The sequence below is a fragment of the Cherax quadricarinatus genome, chromosome 70 (assembly GCF_038502225.1).
Source record: "Cherax quadricarinatus isolate ZL_2023a chromosome 70, ASM3850222v1, whole genome shotgun sequence".
NCBI lineage: Eukaryota > Metazoa > Arthropoda > Malacostraca > Decapoda > Parastacidae > Cherax > Cherax quadricarinatus.
Window position 1 is genome coordinate 17,022,912 of NC_091361.1, and position 20,763 is coordinate 17,043,674.

A 20,763-nucleotide genomic window follows, 5' to 3' on the forward strand; every position below is an offset into this window, starting at 1 on the left:
TTTGCAATTTTTATTTAGAATCTCCCATAAGCACAGTATCATCAGCAAAAAGCAACTGTGTCAATTCCCATTCTGTATTTGATTCCCCATAATTTAATCCCACCCCTCTCCCGAACACCCTAGCATTCACTTCCTTTACAACCCCATCTATAAATATATTAAACAACCATAGTGACATTACACATCCCTGTCTAAGACCTACTTTTACCGGGAAGTATTCTCCCTCTCTTCTACACACCCTAACCTGAGCCTCACTATCCTCATAAAAACTTTTTTACAGCATTTAGTAACTTACCACCTATTCCATATACTTTCAACATCTGCCACATTGCTCCCCTATCCACTCTATCATATGCCTTTTCTAAATCCATAAATGCAATAAAAACTTCCCTACCTTTATCTAAATACTGTTCACATATATGCTTCAATGTAAACCCTTGATCTACACATCCCCTACCTACTCTAAAACCTCCTTGCTCATCCACAATCCTACATTCTGTCTTACCTCTAATTCTTTCAATTATAACCCTACCATACACTTTTCCTGGTATACTCAGTAAACTTATTCCTCTATAATTTTTACAATCTCTTTTGTCCCCCTTCCCTTTATATAAAGAGACTATACATGCTCTCCGCCAATCTCTAGGTACCTTCCCCTCTTTCATATATTTATTAAACAAAAATACCAACCACTCCAACACTATATCCCCCCCTGCTTTTAACATTTCTGTCATGATCCCGTCAGTTCCAGCTGCTTTACCCCCTTTCATTCTACGTAATGCCTCACGCACCTCCCCCACACTCACATCCTGTTCTTCTTCACTCCTAAAAGATGGTATACCTCCCTGTCCAGTGTATGAAATTACCGCCTCCCTTTCTTCGTCGACATTTAAAAGTTCCTCAAAATATTCTCACCATCTACCCAAAACCTCCCTCTTCCCATCTACTACTCCCCTACTCTGTTTTTAACTGACAAATCCATTTGTTCCCTAGGCTTTCTTAACTTGTTAAACTCACTCCAAAATTTTTCCTTATTTTCATTAAAATTTCTTGACAATGCCTCACCCACTCTATCATCTGCTCTCCTTTTGCACTCTCTCACCACTCTCTTCACCTTTCTTTTACTCTCCATATACTCTACTCTACTCTTCTTATAACACTTCTGCTTTGTAAAAACCTCTCATAAGCTAACTTTTTCTCTTTTATCACAACCTTTACTTCATCATTCCACCAATCACTCCTCTTTCCACCTGCACCCACCCTCCTATAACCACATACTTCTGCCCCACATTCTAATACTGCATTTTTAAAACTATTCCAACCCTCTTCAACCCCCCACTACCCATACTTGCACCAGTCCACCTTTCTGCCAATAGTTGCTTATATCTCACCCGAACTTCATCCTCCCTTAGTTTATACACTTTCACGTCCCTCTTACTTGTTGTTGCCATTTTCCTCTTTTCCCATCTACCTCTTACTCTAACTGTAGCTACGACTAAATAATGATCCGATATGTCAGTTGCCCCTCTATAAACATGTACATCCTGGAGCCTACCCATCAACCTTTTATCCACCAATACATAATCTAACAAACTACTTTCATTACGTGCTATATCATACCTTGTATATTTATTTATCCTCTTCTTCATAAAATATATATTACTTATTACTAAACCTCTTTCTACACATAGCTCAATTAAAGGCTTCCCATTTACATTTACCCCTGGCACCCCAAATTTACCTACTACTCCCTCCACAACATTTTTGCCCACTTTAACATTGAAATCCCCAACCACCATTACTCTCACACTTGGTTCAAAACTCCCCACGCATTCACTCAACATTTCCCAAAATCTCTCTCTCTCCTCTACACTTCTCTCTTCTCCAGGTGCATATACGCTTACTATAACCCACTTTTCACATCCAACCTTTATTTTACTCCACATAATCCTTGAATTAATACATTTATAGTCCCTCTTTTCCTGCCATAACTTATCCTTAAATATTATTGCTACTCCTTCTTTAGCTCTAACTCTATTTGAAACCCCTGACCTAATCCCATTTATTCCTCTCCATTGAAACTCTCCCATCCCCTTCATCTTCTCATTCATAACATCCACAATCATCTCTTTCTTATCATTTGCACAACATCCACGCACATCCAGACTTCCCACTTTGACAATTTTCTTCTTCTTATTCTTTTTAGTAATTATTACAGGAAAAGGGGTTACTAGCCCATTGTTCCCGGCATTTTAGTTGACTTTTACAACACGCATGGCTTACGGAGGAAAGATTCTTATTCCACTTCCCCATGGATATAAAAGGAAAAGTAATAAGACCAAGAACTATTAAGATAAAATCAAAGAAAACTCAGATGAGTGTGTATAAATAAACGTGTACATTTATGTGTAGTGTGACCTAAGTGTAAGTAGAAGTAGCAAGACGTACCTGTAATCTTGCATGTGTATGAAACAGTCAAAAAACACCAGCAATCCTACCATCATGTAAAACAATTACAGGCTTCCGTTTTACACTCACTTGGCAGGACGGTATATATATATATATATATATATATATATATATATATATATATATATATATATATATATATATATATATATATATATATATATATATATATATCATTATCCACATTTCAAGACAATTCACTCTATACATGTCATTCTGAAGCTTTCTCGTTTCCTCATTAGAAATTAGTTAACGACCTTTTATTTGGTAATAAACAAACATGGTAATGTCGTTGTTTACACCCTCATACATAATGTTTATGTAGTGTAGTGGCCACAAAATTTAGTGGCTACTACACTCGCTTTAAGATGCACCAGCCATTAATTACTGAAGCAGTTCAGTATTTGAAAAGAAGTTTATTTTACGCATAACAATTAAATCTGCACGTACACACATGACAAAATTCTGACAATCACTTAACGGCTCCCCTTTGGAGATACATAATAATACTAAGTAAAATAATTTGTCAAATTAGACACAAATACACAATAAATTGAAAGTCTACAGTATGATAGCATTTTAGGCATTCCAGAGAATTATGCTCCATAACGCTCAAAATAGTTCCTTATCTAATCTCCTTATCGAGAAGTCAAGCACTCTGCGTTAGAGCAGCGTATCAATGATTAAAGTCTGATGAAAATTATTGATACGCAGAAGCGAAGACTTGAGTAAGACAAACAAGAAAATATTTAGTGAGCTCAGTCCAAAACTTGAACAAGACAAGGTGTAGTGAGCTGATTCATCCATTATGAACATCACAGTCCAACTGATCACTAATTGAGCAATCCATCCATACTAATTTTTTGAATGTTGTTGCTTACAGAAAATATAAGCAAATTAAGAATACAACGTTACAGATCTAGCATCGGTGCATTAAAACGATGAACAAACATTCAGATCAGTAGGATTTTCACGCTCTATTTTGAGGCCGGACTTAATTCTAACATGTCAACAGAGGAAAATGCCTCAGTAAACACATAAAGTGAAAAAGAGAAGGAAAGACTGAGAAAAGCGACACTATGGTGCATGAGACAAAAAAACTGACTCAGTGGTGTCTCGTAGCTCACAACTGATACCAAGTTTAAGCCTAAAACAGAAAGCGACGTTGGGATTGTTTTCTTGTATCTGAGGTCGTTATTCACATAGATTAAATATATACCTGCTAGGTACGTGGCGTCGACTATTATGGATGGCATCCTGGAGATAGCATATCTGAGATAGGGCAAGCCTTAAAATTAAGCTGAGTAAGACAGCAGCACCTCTCAGCTTCTATATTCAACTAAAAAATAAAATAAAAGTGTGAGGGTAGTGAGGACTGTGGTGAAGGTGAAGACAGTGTTTAATATCTTGTGACCGACTGGTCTTCCGAGTTTTATTACCCTCACTGATTTTATTTATGGCAAACAATATATGCTGCGTTCTTAGTGAAATATTTTTTTCAACAAAATTGTATATATTAGCAGTGTGCTGCTATCCTATTCTATAAAAAAGTTACACAGTGGGAACTAAAACGAGCTGTTTCTCTGTCATATTTCGTCACACAGGATTGGATTCTTACAAGTTCTTGAAATCTGTCAGCTTGAATTCAGAGACTTCAGTAGGCTGATGAGGACTACCGCCAGGCATTCCAGTACGAGTTCATCAACTACGGTGGCTTCCAAGATTTCCTTCCAGCGTAGATGGAGTTACTGTGTTACAAAATGCGACGTCTATTAGCATAGACATCTACCAGAGAATATTAGAAGGGCAACTTATTGATAAACTTCTAGAATCTTGCCTACCTGAAGGTCGTTCTAGAGGTCAACATCCCCGCGGCATTAGTAATAATTCAAACTAATGAACCCGTACGATATTGGTCCTCTTATATAGCTTTGGGATTACATTCGCAGGCATTAAAATCAACAGAAAATAAAGTTTGAGAGCATTAATAACAAAAAAATGTGTCAATGTTTAATAATATTTAGAGAAAAACGTAAACTTATTATTTATGGAGATAGGCTCCTGCACAACGCTTGGTATATAGCATCAGTATATATATATATATATATATATATATATATATATATATATATATATATATATATATATATATATATATATATATATATATATATATATATATATATATATATATATATATATATATATATATATATATATATATATATATATATGCAGTAGAATTACTCTGTATATTTCGTTTAACTGTACTATCAGCACTGTACACAGGAATACTCTCAAAGAAACTGTATCATTTGGTTCGTCACTGTTAAGAAATGTGCTCAAAAGTAAGAGTGATTAATGAGTGCCTGTGTACGCACCTAGTTGCACTCACCTAGTTGAGCTTGCAGGGGTCGAGTCCAAGCTCCTGGCCCCGCCTCTTTGTGAGACCTCTACCCACTCTACCTGAGGTATCCCAGCGAGTGAGCACGTCTCCTGTGTATCCCAGTGCTTAACAGAATAGGGAATAGCATATTGAGGTACAAAATAAAAAAATGGGAACTATGGCTATAGTTTACTTAATAACATAAAAGGGCTAGAATACCACATATACTGATGGACATTTACAAATATAACAATTGACCTATGAGACTTATTACCAGGGGGAAGGGTAGATGTTATCAGTAACACGGACTAGTACTCACTCTTAATTCACCGACCATCTGACCCGAGATTCCCAATGCGCGGTCCACTACACACGCGGCTGTCCAGAGCTCTCGCTTCCCGGACCTGTCACCAACAACCTTTTTGCTCAGCTGTTCCCTGGGCTTATATCGTAGTCAAAGTACCCCCTCCCCAATGGGGTATGTACCACGTGTTACGACCTGACGCCGAGGTCTGACGCCGTCAAGAACAAAAGACCTCAGACGTGGGCGTGACTACCCGACATTTGCTAGGGCAGGTGTGACCATATAATTAGGTCTCCCTAGAGACCTCACAATCCCATCTGAACTGAATCATATCTTCACTGGTCGCTACTAGGTCACTCTCCCTGAACCGTGAGCTTTATCATACCTCTGCTTAAAGCTATGTATGGATCCCGCCTCCACTACATCGCTTCCCAAACTATTCCACTTCCTGACTACTCTGTGACTGAAGAAATACTTCCTAACATCCCTGTGATTCATCTGTGTCTTCAACTTCCAACTGTGTCCCCTTGTTGCTGTGTCCCATCTCTGGAACATTCTGTCTTTGTCCACCTTGTCAATTCCTCTCAGTATTTTATATGTCGTTATTATGTCCCCCCTATCTCTCCTGTCCTCCAGTGTCGTCAGGTCGATTTCCCTTAGCCTTTCCTCGTAGGACATACCCCTTAGCTCTGGGACTAGTCTTGTTGCAAACCTTTGTACGTTCTCTAGTTTCTTTACGTGCTTGGCTAGGCGTGGGTTCCATACTGGTGCCGCATACTCCAATATGGGCCTAACGTACACGGTGTACAGGGTCCTGAACGATTCCTTATTAAGATGTCTGAATGCTGTTCTTAGGTTTGCTAGGTGCCCATATGCTGCAGCAGTTGTTTGGTTGATGTGCGCTTCAGGAGATGTGCCTGGTGTTATACTCACCCCAAGATATTTTTCCTTGAGTGAGGTTTGTAGTCTCTGGCCCCCTAGACTGTACTCCGTCTGCGGTCTTCTTTGCCCTTCCTCAATCTTCATGACTTTGCACTTGGTGGGGTTGAACTCCAGGAGCCAATTGCTGGACCAGGTCTGCAACCTGTCCAGATCCCTTTGTAGTTCTGCCTGGTCTTCAGTCGAATGAATTCTTCACATCAACTTCACGTCATCTGCAAACAGGGACACCTCGGAGTCTATTCCTTCCGTCAAGTCGTTCACAAATACCAGAAACAGCACTGGCCCTAGGACTGACCCCTGTGGGACCCCGCTGGTCACAGGTGCCCACTCTGACACCTCGCCACGTACCATGACTCGCTGCTGTGTTCCTGACAAGTATTCCCTGATCCATTGTAGTGTCTTCCCTGTTATCCCTGCTTGGTCCTCCAGTTTTTGCACTAATCTCTTGTGTGGAACTCTGTCAAACGCCTTCTTGCAGTCCAAGAAAATGTGTTGTTACCATTTTGTCCTAGGCACATGTCGATTAGACACTAGGCCTGTTGTATATGCGTGCTTGTATGTGTGTGTGTGTGTGTGTGTGTGTGTGTGTGTGTGTGTGTGTGTGTGTGTGTGTGTGTGTGTGTGTGTGTGTGTGTGTGTGTGTGTATGCTAGGCTAGACTCTACTCTGAACGTGACTGACAAAGATTACTTATGACGCAGTACAACGATCAATTCGCCAAACAGCAACATGCCGGGAGCAGCCGTGAGCAGCCCAGCGTCAGGCAAAGGAGACAAACGAGAAGAAGACCTTAACTGAGGACAGTCGATAAATCCTCCATATAAGTAAAAAACAAAATCCCAAAGTTCAGCAACTTCAGACCCCGACTGCGACATAGGTTTAACAAATATAGAGGGGAATTTCAAGTATAGGTTTGATAAATTCATTTGGAAGCTTTAAGAAGTGACAAATTTCCAAATTATGTCCGACATATACACATATACACCGTGGTTGTTCAATATATTTATAGATGGGGTTGTAAGAGAAGTAAATGCGAGGGTCTTGGCAAGAGGCGTGGAGTTAAAAGATAAAGAATCACACATAAAGTGGGAGTTGTCACAGTTGCTCTTTGCTGATGACACTGTGCTCTTGGGAGATTATGAAGAGAAGTTGCAGAGGTTGGTGGATGAATTTGGTAGGATATGTAAAAGAAGAAAATTGAAAGTGAATACAGGAAAGAGTAAGGTTATGAGGATAACAAAAACATTAGGAGACGAAAGATTGGATATCGGATTGGAGGGAGAGAGTATGGAGGAGGTGAATGTATTCAGATATTTGGGAGTGGACGTGTCAGTGGATGGGACTATGAAAGATGAGGTGAATCATAGAATTGATGAGGGGAAAAGGGTGAGCGGTGCACTTAGGAGTCTGTGGAGACAAAGAACTTTGTCCTTGGAAGCAAAGAGGGGAATGTATGAGAGTATAGTTTTACCAACGCTCTTATATGGGTGTGAAGCATGGGTGATGAATGTTGCAGCGAGGAGAAGGCTGGAGGCAGTGGAGATGTCATGTCTGAGGGCAATGTGTGGTGTGAATATAATGCAGAGAATTCGTAGTTTGGAAGTTAGGAGGAGGTGCGGGATTACCAAAACTGTTGTCCAGAGGGCTGAGGAACGGTTGTTGAGGTGGTTCGGACATGTAGAGAGAATGGAGCGAAACAGAATGACTTCAAGAGTGTATCAGTCTGTAGTGGAAGGAAGGCGGGGTAGGGGTCGGCCTAGGAAATGTTGGAGGGAGGGGGAAAAGGAGGTTTTGTGTGCGAGGGGCTTGGACTTCCAGCAGGCATGCGTGAGCGTGTTTGATAGGAGTGAATGGAGACAAATGGTTTTTAATACTTGACGTGCTGTTGGAGTGAGAGCAAAGTAACATTTATGAAGGGATTCAGGGAAACCGGCAGGCCGGACTTGAGTCCTGGAGATGGGAAGTACAGTGCCTGCACTCTGAAGGAGGGGTGTTAATGTTGCAGTTTAAAAACTGTAGTGTAAAGCACCCTTCTGGCAAGACAGTGATGGAGTGAATGATGGTGAAAGTTTTTCTTTTTCGGGCCACCCTGCCTTGGTGGGAATCGGCCAGTGTGATAATAAATAAATAAATAAATAAAATATACACTAGCACTCTTCAGGCGTAATCCTGGCATACATATACAAGTTTCAGGCAGAATAATAATAACAATAATCTCTTAACTCCTACAAGTATGTACAAGGTATACAAACCGTAGTTGACATCAATGACATACTAGAAAGCCCCTTGTTATGCAGAGCATTTCGGGCAAATTAGGTCAATTTTGTCCTAGGATGCGGCCCCCACCAGTCGACTAACACCCAGGTACCCATTTTACTCATGGGAACATAAACAATCGGTGTAAGGGAACATGTCCAATGTTTCTACCCTCGCCGGGAATCGAACTCGCACCCTCGCCGTGTGAAGCGAGAGCTTTAGCCACCAGGCTAATCATTGATGGAATTACTATCTGACAAAGACACGATACAAGAGTCACTTTTCTACTTCTGAAAGTTTATTGTTACCACAGTAAGGTGCAAAACTGTCAGAACTTTGAGGTCCAAGTCCCTGGACCCATTATATGCCTCTAATCTTTGGATCACCGCCCTCACCATGGGTAAGGGAAGCAAAATAAATTTATTAAACTAACTTAACTGGGGAACTAGCTTCCATCAGTGACAAACTACAAGAGGAGGTGTGGCAAATAATGATGATAATACCTTGATAATGAGAGGTTCCCCCTCGTAAGAGCAAACACAAACTTGTGTATGCTCTTTATTCACAAGTAATAATTATATCTCACTGTCCTGGATAAATTGATTGTCCCAATATATCCAGATCACCAGGACAGCTTCGCTCCTCTTCCCTTCCTGAGCCCAACCAAGTTATTTTTTAGCAATGCCATTGTCCAGCTAAACTGGTTCCGCCTGTCTGCTAGATCACGCCCCCCCCCTCTTCCCTTGTCACCACCCACTGCCTAGTCACCAGCACCCACTGAATACTGAATACCACCCACTGTGTAGTCACTATTTTCCACTGTATACACCATCACCACCCAGTGTGCAGTCACCACGTCTAACTGCGTAATCTCCATCACTACTAACTGCAAAATCACTAGCACCCACTGCGTAGTTATCGCCACCACTGACTGCTGCGCGATAACCTTTCTTCCGTCAAGCTTTATCTAATTTATTTAAAGACACAAGAGCAAGCACTTAGAAAATTATTACGTGAACTTATGGGTCCTGAGACTTCATTAACTTCATACATGCAATAATGTTGGTAGAATTACCGACAATATGTAAAGTAAAAGGACACAAGTGCAACTAATGTGACATTTTATTGTAGCAACGTTTCGCTCTCCAGGAGCTTTAAAACCATACCCCCGGCCGGGATTGAACCCGCGGTCATAGAGTCTCAAAACTCCAGCCCGTCGCGTTAGCCACTAGACCAGCTAGTCATGTTGACGGCAGTGAAGGGACTTGAGCTAGAGTTCGTCACGGCCACGCTAGCTGGAGATTCGTCCGTAAAAACTTGCATTTGTGGTCACAGAGGTGCCTGTGCTAACTTTCCTATGGAGTCATTTCTACCATATCTCTACCACACTGGCACACATCCTTCTCGAACACGCATCTCTACCACACTGGCACACATCCTTCTCGAACACGCATCTCTACCACACTGGCACACATCCTTCTCGAACACGCATCTCTACCACACTGGCACACATCCTTCTCGAAAACACATCGCGCTGCTTACCCCAAGACACAGCTATCAGGTGAAAAATGACGAAGCTTTGCAGTAGGTCTGCTGGTCTATGGTAGGCAGACTTTGTTCAGATATATGGCCAATATATTTTAAAGTTACTTAGTTCACTTGACGTCACTATCTTCAGATAATGTCGTTTGTATTAATCCCTGTATAAACCTGTTATCTTAAGCCTCAAGTCTAGAGAGAACAAGGCCTCAAAACCAAAACTTTTCCAATATAAAATGTCCTCAGTGTCTGCTCATGTGTATATAACCACAACTTGTTTGTATTATAACCCAGTCGGAAATTGGAAAGGTAAATTGGCTTCATTGATGGACTGAATTCCACATTTCTGAGTGCCAGAAGCAACAACCCTCTGAGCAGTTACTGCCATTAATTACTGCCAAACCATTCCGTAATTACCACTTACTGCAGTTACCACAACGCCACTGCGGAGTGCTTTCCTCGGCTTCGACATAAAGCCTATAAAATTATTTCATCACAAGCGGTTTACAAAATAACTAAAATAATAATCAGAAGACAAAGCGAGCCGGAGGCTCAGTCGTGCAATGAAGCAAAAGTGTCCAGCTAAGCTTATGAAGTTGAGCGATCCTCACGAGTCTGAGGATCACTGAGGATCAAATGTCCAACCGGGATTAATGAGAGGGACTTAACCGTGTATCCTAGAGACAGAGAGAGAGAGAGAGAGAGAGAGAGAGAGAGAGAGAGAGAGAGAGAGAGAGAGAGAGAGAGAGAGAGAGAGAGAGAGAGAGAGAGAGAGGATGACAGGGCAGAAGAGCAGGAAGAAAGAATGACAAAGAATGAGTAAAGAGGGAGGAAAAACCGGGAGAGGAAGATGAAAGAAGAAAGATTAGCAGAGGATGTAAAGGGGACAGCGAAAAATCGCCAAAAGAGGAAATAAAAAGGGGAATCAGGGACAAAGATTAAATGAAATGAGACCCTTTATTGATGTTTCGTCAACGCTCACTGCTAAGACGAAACTTGTCCATAAAGGATCTCGTTACACTGCATCTGTGTCTCTGTACATATCCAGGGAATAAAATGAGGAGGAAAGGCAGGAAGAAAGAGTAAAGAGAATAATGAGAAAGAGTAAAGGAGTAACAAAGATCATTATTATTATAATCATAACTAAGCGCTAAACCCATAAGGGTCATACAGCGGCGTAAAACAAAGAAGAGAGGGAGAGGAGAATTCGTTTGGATAAAGTTACGAGGCGAAATCTCAACAAGATGAAGGCAAAGATGGCAATAATCTGATAAATATATATAAAACTAAAACAGACGATAAGGCTATGCAAATAAAACTCTGGTGGCAGGACTGGAGCAGGAAGTTTCTAGCTTTATTAGAAGCTGGAAGATGAAACTCATGAAATATACTCTCACTCAAGCTGCAAAGAACAACTGGAAAAAAAGTGAATTTTAACTTTCAAGAAATTGTTTAATCCCCCTATAAATGAACAAACTGAAAAGCCTCAAGTTGTTTTCACGCTATGTTGCATATATATATATATATATATATATATATATATATATATATATATATATATATATATATATATATATATATATATATATATATATATATATATATATATATATATATATATATATTTATGTATATATATATATATATATATATATATATATATATATATATATATATATATATATATATATATATATATATATATATATATATATATATATATATATATATATATATATAACATTATCAAGAGGGGCCTCACAACAGCTTGATGCCCAGCAGTAAGGGAGCCACCCCAACTATGCAGATCTGATGGCAGCCAGAAGCGTCCAGATGGTATCACCCTTCAAGCCTGGACAGATGGGAAGCAGGTGGTGTGGGACTATACATGTGCATCTACCTTGGCTGATACCTATCTCCAATACACCAGGGAGGAAGGAGGGGCAGCTGCCAGCTTCAGGGAGTCCCAAAAGTCTAGAAAATATGGAGAACTTGCCCATCATTATATGTTTGTTCCCATAGGCTCAGAGACCCTTGGCTCATGGGGAAAGAGTGCATCTAATTTCCTAAGGAGCTGGGAAAAAGACTCATCAGGGTAACTAGGGATCCCAGGGCAGCTAGTTTTCTGTTCCAGCGGCTCAGTGCGGCTGTTCAAAGGGGTAATGCCTGCTGCACTTTGGCCACACGCCCCAGCTCTGAGGAGCTGGATGAGATTTTCGCCTTATAATCGGTGATACACACGTAACAACATGTACCGTATATGCCACCTTTATATTAACAATGTATCTCTTAAATCTTCTGTGCCATATTATGTAATAAAATATTCCTATTGGTAAAAAAAAAAATAGTTTAAAAGATGGGGTGGTAGGGGAAGTGGAATATTCAAACGGCTTCAGGAAGAAATCCAAATATTCCTCCTTGAAGCCTTTTTATCCACTTCTCCGAGGCTATGGGTCCCACAATTTACACCAGAGGTGGACCCCATTATATATATATATATATATATATATATATATATATATATATATATATATATATATATATATACATGATCACAGTAAAAAGATGTTGTCACAATATGCAAAAATATCCACTGTGAAAAAGTAGTGAAATTCCCAGTGCATTCATAATTTCTCACATTATCAAGGAACTGTAAAAATATTACCACAGTAGAAGGCTTATGAAGCTGAGTTCTCACCTCACATATAACTTACACCTGACTTAGCATGTTGACTGTGAGAATAAAGTGAAAATTTTGTCAGGTCACATGTCAAGTGAAATTTACCAAGGACATGTCAGGCAGCGCTGAAATTCCTCACATATTCTCTTAATTATAAATAAATCTAATTTATATAACTCTGAACTAATATTCATATTGAAATCAATATTATTTTTATGAAACTTGATTCGATTATAGTTCTGTCAACGACTGACCTACTTGATACAACTCTCTCGGTTTCTTGAAAGGCGGGTTGATTGATTAAAATCTCTCACGTAAATAACGGAGAATTAGACTTGTGTCCAGATTTGAAGCTAAATTTATGTAATATTTATGTTGAAAAAAGTCTTGAACTAAGATTACAACATAAATATAGTATTAGACAAAGATCTAATGTTCTGTGTATTCATGTGAGAGATTTTAATATCCCAATTGATGTTCCAAAAAAAAAAAAAAAAAAAAAAAAAAAAAAAAAAAAAAAAAAAAAGATGTAATTGTATGAAGCATGTCTATTGTTGAGATATATTATAGAATCAAGTTTCGTGAAAATAGTATTGATTTTAATAAGAATATTCAGAGTCATATAAATTAGATTAATTTATAATAATGAGGATTTTTGAGAAATTTAAGGTATGCATGACATGTCTGTCATAAATTTCACATGACATATGACCAGACAAAATTTTTCACTTCATTCCCGGACTCAACATGTTCAGTCATGTGTAAGGTTTTCGTCAGGTAACATTTTAGTCTTTTAAACCTTCTGGTTTCCTCTTATTTTTACAGTTCCTTGATGTTAGAAATCACGAAATTGCTCGGAAATTCACTATTTTTTCACAGTGGATGTTTTGTATATAGTGATAACACCAGTTGATTGTGATCACACCGTGAGAAGATAACCCGCAAACACCGATAAGATAACACAAACTAAAGCTTCGTCAACTAGCAAGATAATTTCTCGAACACAATTTTCTATTTTGACTCGGTCATGATTTTGAGTAATAAAACTGAAATTCATATTATATTTTGTTTTTTGTTGTGGTTTACATAAAACACAGAAAAAAAATTGAATGATTTTCCTTCAAATCGCAACTGTCAAAATAAGAAACCTCGTAAATTATTTATTTTGATTATGAAATTTTTTTAACTTAAAATAAGCATGCATAATAAAAAATCCCAAAATGCCGAGTAATGTACAGATAAACAACTTTCTATATGTATTATAACTAGCAACTGCACAACACAGCGTGACAGTTTGCTTGCTGATGACAGTGGTATGACTGGCATGTGCCAGTGGTGGCATGAGGAGGGGAAATACTGTAACGGTAGATGAAGAACGCAGTGTGGTGGAGAGTCGAGAGGGCGTGTGGAGTGTCGGAGAGGGCGTGTGGAGTGCGGGAGGGGGTTTGTGGAGTGTGGGAGGGGGTTTGTGGAGTGTGGGAGGAGGAGCATACCTTAGTAAGTCGGCCAGTAAGATAGCCTGTTGCATCACCAGCCTCTCACCACCCTCACTGTGTATCACCATCCTCACTGTGTATCACCATCATCACTGTGTATCATCACCCTCACTGTGTATCACCACCCTCACTGTGTATCACCATCCTCACTGTGTATAACCATCCTCACTGTGTATCATCACCCTCACTGTGTATCACCATCCTCACTGTGTATCACTACCCTCACTGTGTATCACCATCCTCACTGTGTATCATCACCCTCACTGTGTATCACCATCCTCACTGTGTATCATCACCCTCACTGTGTATCACCATCCTCACTGTGTATCACAGTGGTCAGTCGTCAGTGTTCAGTGGTCAGTCGTCACGTGAGGTCACAGACCCTGAGCTGCTTTGGGGATTAGCGTGGACGGTTACAAAGCATGGCTTGCTTCTGCAGTGTTTTAAAAACTGAGGTTGGAGAGTTGAAGGAGGAGGTCTTGCTTCTCCAGGAGGAGATTAGGAGGCTGAAGGTCCACCTCAATGGGCCTGGGAGAGAGTGTGAGGTGGTTGGAGATGTGGGGAATGAGGCTTCTAGCAGTGAGGTGCAGTCTGTCTCTCACTGTGAGGAGGCTGTAGGTGGGGAGGTAGCAACGGCTACCAGCAGTGAGGTGCAGCCCAGCACCTGCTACAAGTGGCGAGTTGTTCACAGTAATGGGAGGCGCATCAGAGTAAGGAAGGTTAAGAGTGAAGATCTGAAGGTAGGAAATCGCTTCTCTGTTCTCCAGGATGAATGTACTTCAGTGGCCAGTGAAGGTAAGGGTACTACTGCCCCTGCTAATGAAGGTAAGCGCATTCTTGTGGTTGGTGACTCTCAGGTAAGATATGTTGACCGTGCTTTTTGTAATAGGAATAAGAAGATGAGAGATAGAGTGTGCTTCCCTGGAGCTGGTGTTGGGGACATTGTCAACAGGCTGGATAATATCATGTCAGGTAATGGGAACAAGCCCATTATCTGTCTCAGTGCTGGTGGAAATGATATTGGGAAGGGTAGGAGAGAAGAGCTGCTAGATAAGTACAGGTCAGCTATAGATTTCATTAAGTCTAAGGGAGGGATCCCAATCATATGTAGCATCTTGCCTAGAAGGGGAGTAGGAAATGAATGGTTGTCTAGGGCAATTGGTGTAAATTGCTGGCTAGACAGATACTGCAAGGAACTTGCAATCCCATTCATTGACAACTGGAACAACTTTTATGGCAAACATGATATGTATGCAAGGGATGGGGTACATCTCTCTGGGGCAGGGGTGGTAGCACTTGCAGACTCGATTGAGAAGGCCATTGGTGAAATGCCTATGATTTTAAACTGATGGAAGATAGAGGTATGGGTGTGTGTGGGAAACAAGCAGGTTGCAACACTAGGGTTGGAAACAGTAAATGTATAAAAGGCATTCAGCATGAAGTTATAAATAAAGACAATAGAACAGGTCAGCAAACAAAGGGGGACAGCAGAGGGCAGCAAGGGACTAGCTCCCTTAAGGTTTACTATACTAATAGCAGGAGTGTTAGAAATAAGATAGATGAGCTAAGATTAATTGCAAGTGCAGGAAACATAGATATTATTGCTATAACAGAGACCTGGCTCAATCTGAAAGATAGAGAGATGCCCTCTGAATGTCACATACAAGGCTATAAATTGTTCCACACTGACAGGGTCAACAGGAAAGGTGGTGGAGTGGCGATGTATGTCAGAGACAATTTAAATTGTTGTGTTAGACAAGATATTAAATTAGAAGCGTCAGCCACTGAATCTGTTTGGTTACAGCTTCTCGAGGGCCGAGAAAAACTAATTTTGGGTGTGATTTACAGGGCCCCAAATCTTGATAGGGAGTGCAGTAAACTTCTATGGGACGAAATTCGTAAGGCATCTACATACGAAAATGTTGTGCTAATGGGAGATTTCAACTATAGACAGATTGACTGGAGCAATTTGACAGGAAATTTAGAGTCGGGTGACTTTCTTGATTCGATCCAGGATTGTTTTTTAAAACAGTTTGTGACAGAGCCAACTAGGGGAAATAACCTCCTTGACTTGGTTCTTGCCAGTAGGGAAACACTAATTAATAATCTTGAGGTTAATGATGAGCTTGGGGAGAGTGATCACAAATCACTCAGTTTTAACATATTATGGAATTCCCCTAATAATGGCAATCAAGTCTCCGTCCCTGACTTTCGCTTGGCTGATTTCATAGGACTGAAAAATTACTTAGGTGGGCTGAACTGGAATGACCTGAGTAAGGGTCAGGTAGGTGGTGATGGTTGCCGATATGATGCTTTCCAGGGCATAGTTCTAGCTGCTCAGTCAAATTATGTTCCAAATAGGGAAATCAGATCAAACAAAAATGATCCTAAATGGATGAACAATAGATTAAAATATCTGATTGGTCAAAAGAGAGGCATATATAGGCAAATCAAAAGAGGAGAGGGGCAATTAAGAAATCGATATATTCAGTTAAAGAGAGAAATAAAAAAGGGAATTAGAAAAGCAAAAAGAGATTATGAGGTTAAAGTTGCAAGAGAATCGAAGACTAACCCAAAAGGATTCTTTCAGGTATACAGAAGTAAGATCAGGGACAAGATAGGCCCACTCAAAAGTTCCTCGGGTCAGCTCACTGACAGTGATAAGGAAATGTGTAGAATTTTTAACACATACTTCCTCTCAGTTTTTACACAGGAGGATACCAGTGATATTCCAGTAATGATAAATTATGTAGAACAGGACGATAATAAACTGTGCACTATTAGGGTCACAAGTGACATGGTCCTTAGGCAAATAGATAAATTAAAACCTAACAAATCCCCAGGCCCTGATGAACTGTATGCAAGGGTTCTAAAGGAATGTAAAGAGGAGCTTAGCACACCTTTGGCTAATCTTTTCAACATATCACTACAAACTGGCATGGTGCCAGATAAGTGGAAAATGGCAAATGTGATACCTATTTTCAAAACAGGTGACAGGTCCTTAGCTTCGAACTATAGACCAATAAGCCTAACCTCCATAGTGGGAAAATTTATGGAATCAATAATTGCCGAGGCAGTTCGTAGCCACCTTGAAAAGCATAAATTAATCAACGAATCTCAGCATGGTTTTACAAAGGGGCGTTCCTGCCTTACGAATTTATTAACTTTTTTCACTAAGGTATTTGAGGAGGTAGATCATGGTAATGAATATGATATTGTGTATATGGACTTCAGTAAGGCTTTTGACAGGGTCCCACATCAGAGACTATTGAGGAAAATTAAAGCACATGGAATAGGAGGAGAAATTTTTTCCTGGATAGAGGCATGGTTGACAAATAGGCAGCAGAGAGTTTGCATAAATGGGGAGAAATCAGAGTGGGGAAGCGTCACGAGCGGTGTTCCACAGGGGTCAGTGTTGGGCCCCCTGCTGTTCACAATCTACATAAACGACATAGATGAGGGCATAAAGAGCGACATCGGCAAGTTTGCCGATGACACCAAAATAGGCCGTCGAATTCATTCTGACGAGGACATTCGAGCACTCCAGGAAGATTTGAATAGACTGATGCAGTGGTCGGAGAAGTGGCAGATGCAGTTTAATATAGACAAATGCAAAGTTCTAAATGTTGGACAGGACAATAACCATGCCACATATAAACTAAATAATGTAGATCTTAATATTACGGATTGCGAAAAAGATTTAGGAGTTCTGGTTAGCAGTAATCTGAAACCAAGACAACAGTGCATAAGTGTTCGCAATAAAGCTAATAGAATCCTTGGCTTCATATCAAGAAGCATAAATAATAGGAGTCCTCAGCTTGTTCTTCAACTCTATACATCCTTGGTTAGGCCTCATTTAGATTATGCTGCACAGTTTTGGTCACCGTATTACAGAATGGATATAAATTCTCTGGAAAATGTACAAAGGAGGATGACAAAGATGATCCCATGTATCAGAAACCTTCCCTATGAGGATAGACTAAGGGCCCTGAAACTGCACTCTCTAGAAAGACGTAGAATTAGGGGGGATATGATTGAGGTGTATAAGTGGAAGACAGGAATAAATAAAGGGGATGTAAATAGTGTGCTGAAAATATCTAGCCTAGACAGGACTCGCAGCAATGGTTTTAAGTTGGAAAAATTCAGATTCAGGAAGGATATAGGAAAGTACTGGTTTGGTAATAGAGTTGTGGATGAGTGGAACAAACTCCCAAGTACCGTTATAGAGGCCAGAACGTTGTGTAGCTTTAAAAATAGGTTGGATAAATACATGAGTAGATGTGGGTGGGTGTGAGTTAGACCTGATAGCTTGTGCTAACAGGTCGGTTGCCGTGTTCCTCCCTTAAGTCAATGTGACCTGACCTGACTAGGTTGGGTGCATTGGCTTAAGCCGGTAGGAGACTTGGACCTGCCTCGCATGGGCCAGTAGGCCTTCTGCAGTGTTCCTTCGTTCTTATGTTCTTATGTTCTTATCACTACCCTCACTGTGTATCACAACCCTCACTGTGTATCACCATCCTCACTGTGTATCATCACCCTCATTGTGTATCACCATCCTCACTGTGTATCACTACCCTCACTGTGTATAACCATCCTCACTGTGTATCATCACCCTCACTGTGTATCACCACTCTCACTGTGTATCACCACCCTCACTGTGTATCACCACCCTCACTGTGTATCACCATCCTCACTGTGTATCACCACACTCACTGTGTATCACCATCCACACTGTGTATCACCACCCTCACTGTGTATCACCACTCTCACTGTGTATCATCATCCTCACTGTGTATCACCACCCTCACTGTGTATCACCACTCACTGTGTATCACCATCCACACTGTGTATCACTATCCTCACTGTGCATCACCACCCTCACTGTGTATCACCACACTCACTGTGTATCACCACTCTCACTGTGTATCACCACCCTCACTGTGTATCACCACCCTCACTGTGTATCACCATCCTCACTGTGTATCACCACACTCACTGTGTATCACCACTCACTGTGTATCACCACTCTCACTGTGTATCACCACTCTCACTGTGTATCACCACCCTCACTGTGTATCACCATCCTCACTGTGTCACCACCCTCACTGTGTATCACCATCCTCACTGTGTATCACCACCCTCACTGTGTATCATCACCCTCATTGTGCATCACCACCCTCACTGTGTATCACCACCGTCACTGCGTACCACCACTCACTTTGTATCACCACTCACTGTGTATCACCACTCACTGTGTATCATCACCCTCACTTTGTATCACCATTCTCACTGTGCATCACCACTCACTGTGTATCATCACCCTCACTTTGTATCACCATTCTCACTGTGCATCACCATCCTCACTGTGTTTCACCACCCTCACTGTGTATTACCACCCTTTCTGTGTATCACCACTCACTGTGTATCACCACCCACACTGTGTATCACCATCCTCACTGTGTTTCACCACCCTCACTGTGTATTACCACCCTTTCTGTGTATCACCACTCACTGTGTATCACCACCCACACTGTGTATCACCATCCTCACTGTGTATCACCACTCACTGTGTATCACCATCCTCACTGTGTATCACCACCCACACTGTGTATCACCACTCTCACTGTGTATCACCACTCACTGTGTATCACCACCCTCACTGTGTATCACCACCCTCACTGTGTATCACCATCCTCACTGTGTATCACCACCCTTACTGTGTATCACCATCCTCACTGTGTATCACCACCCTTACTGTGTATCACCACTCACTGTGTATCACCACCCTCACTGTGTATCACCACCCTCACTGTGTATCACCACCCTCACTGTGTATCACCACTCACTGTGTATCACCACCCACACTGTGTATCACCACCCTTACTGTGTATCACCACTCACTGTGTATCACCCCTATCACTGTGTATCACCACCCTCACTGTGTATCACCACCCTCACTGTGTATCACCACCCTCACTGTGTATCACCACTCTCACTGTGTATCACCACCCTCACTGTGTATCACCACTCACTGTGTATCACCACCCACACTGTGTATCACCACCCTTACTGTGTATCACCACTCACTGTGTATCACCACTATCACTGTGTATCACCACCCTCACTGTGTATCACCACCCTCACTGTGTATCACCACCCTCACTGTGTATCACCACCCTCACTGTGTATCACCACCCTCACTGTGTATCACCACCCTCACTGTGTATCAACACTCACTGTGTATCACCACTCACTGTGTATGACCATTCTCACTGTGTATCACCACTCACTGTGTATCACCACTCACTGTGTATCACCACCCTCATTGTGTATCACCACCCTCGGTGTGTAACACCACCATCACTGTGTTTCACCACCATCACTGTATATCACCACCCACACTGTGTATTACCACCCTTTCTGTGTATCACCACACACTGTGTATCACCGCTATCACTGTGTATCACCACCCTCACTGTGTATCACCACTCTCACTGTGTATCACCACTCTCACTGTGTATCACCACTCACTGTGTATCACCACCCTCACCGTGTATCACCACTCTCACTGTGTATCACTACTCACTGTGTATCACCACTCTCTCTGTATCACCGCTTTCACTGTGTATCACCACTTTCACTGTGAATCACCACTCTCACTGTGTATCACCACTCTCACTGTGAATCACCAC

General features: G+C 41.1%; 1 long non-coding RNA gene across 3 annotated transcripts in view; it reads right to left on the reverse strand.

Annotated features, from left to right (window-relative positions):
• The window catches only part of LOC138854803 (uncharacterized), a 124,246-nt gene that overhangs the window by 91,598 nt on the left and 11,885 nt on the right, over positions 1-20,763 (reverse strand). Inside the window, exon 1 of one of the 3 annotated variants that reach the window (XR_011393972.1) lies at positions 4,088-4,333. The exons of the other annotated variants lie outside the window; for them this stretch is intronic. This is a non-coding gene — a long non-coding RNA (uncharacterized lncRNA). Of the gene's footprint in view, positions 1-4,087; positions 4,334-20,763 lie in introns of those variants that run through there. 3 annotated transcript variants of the gene reach the window in all.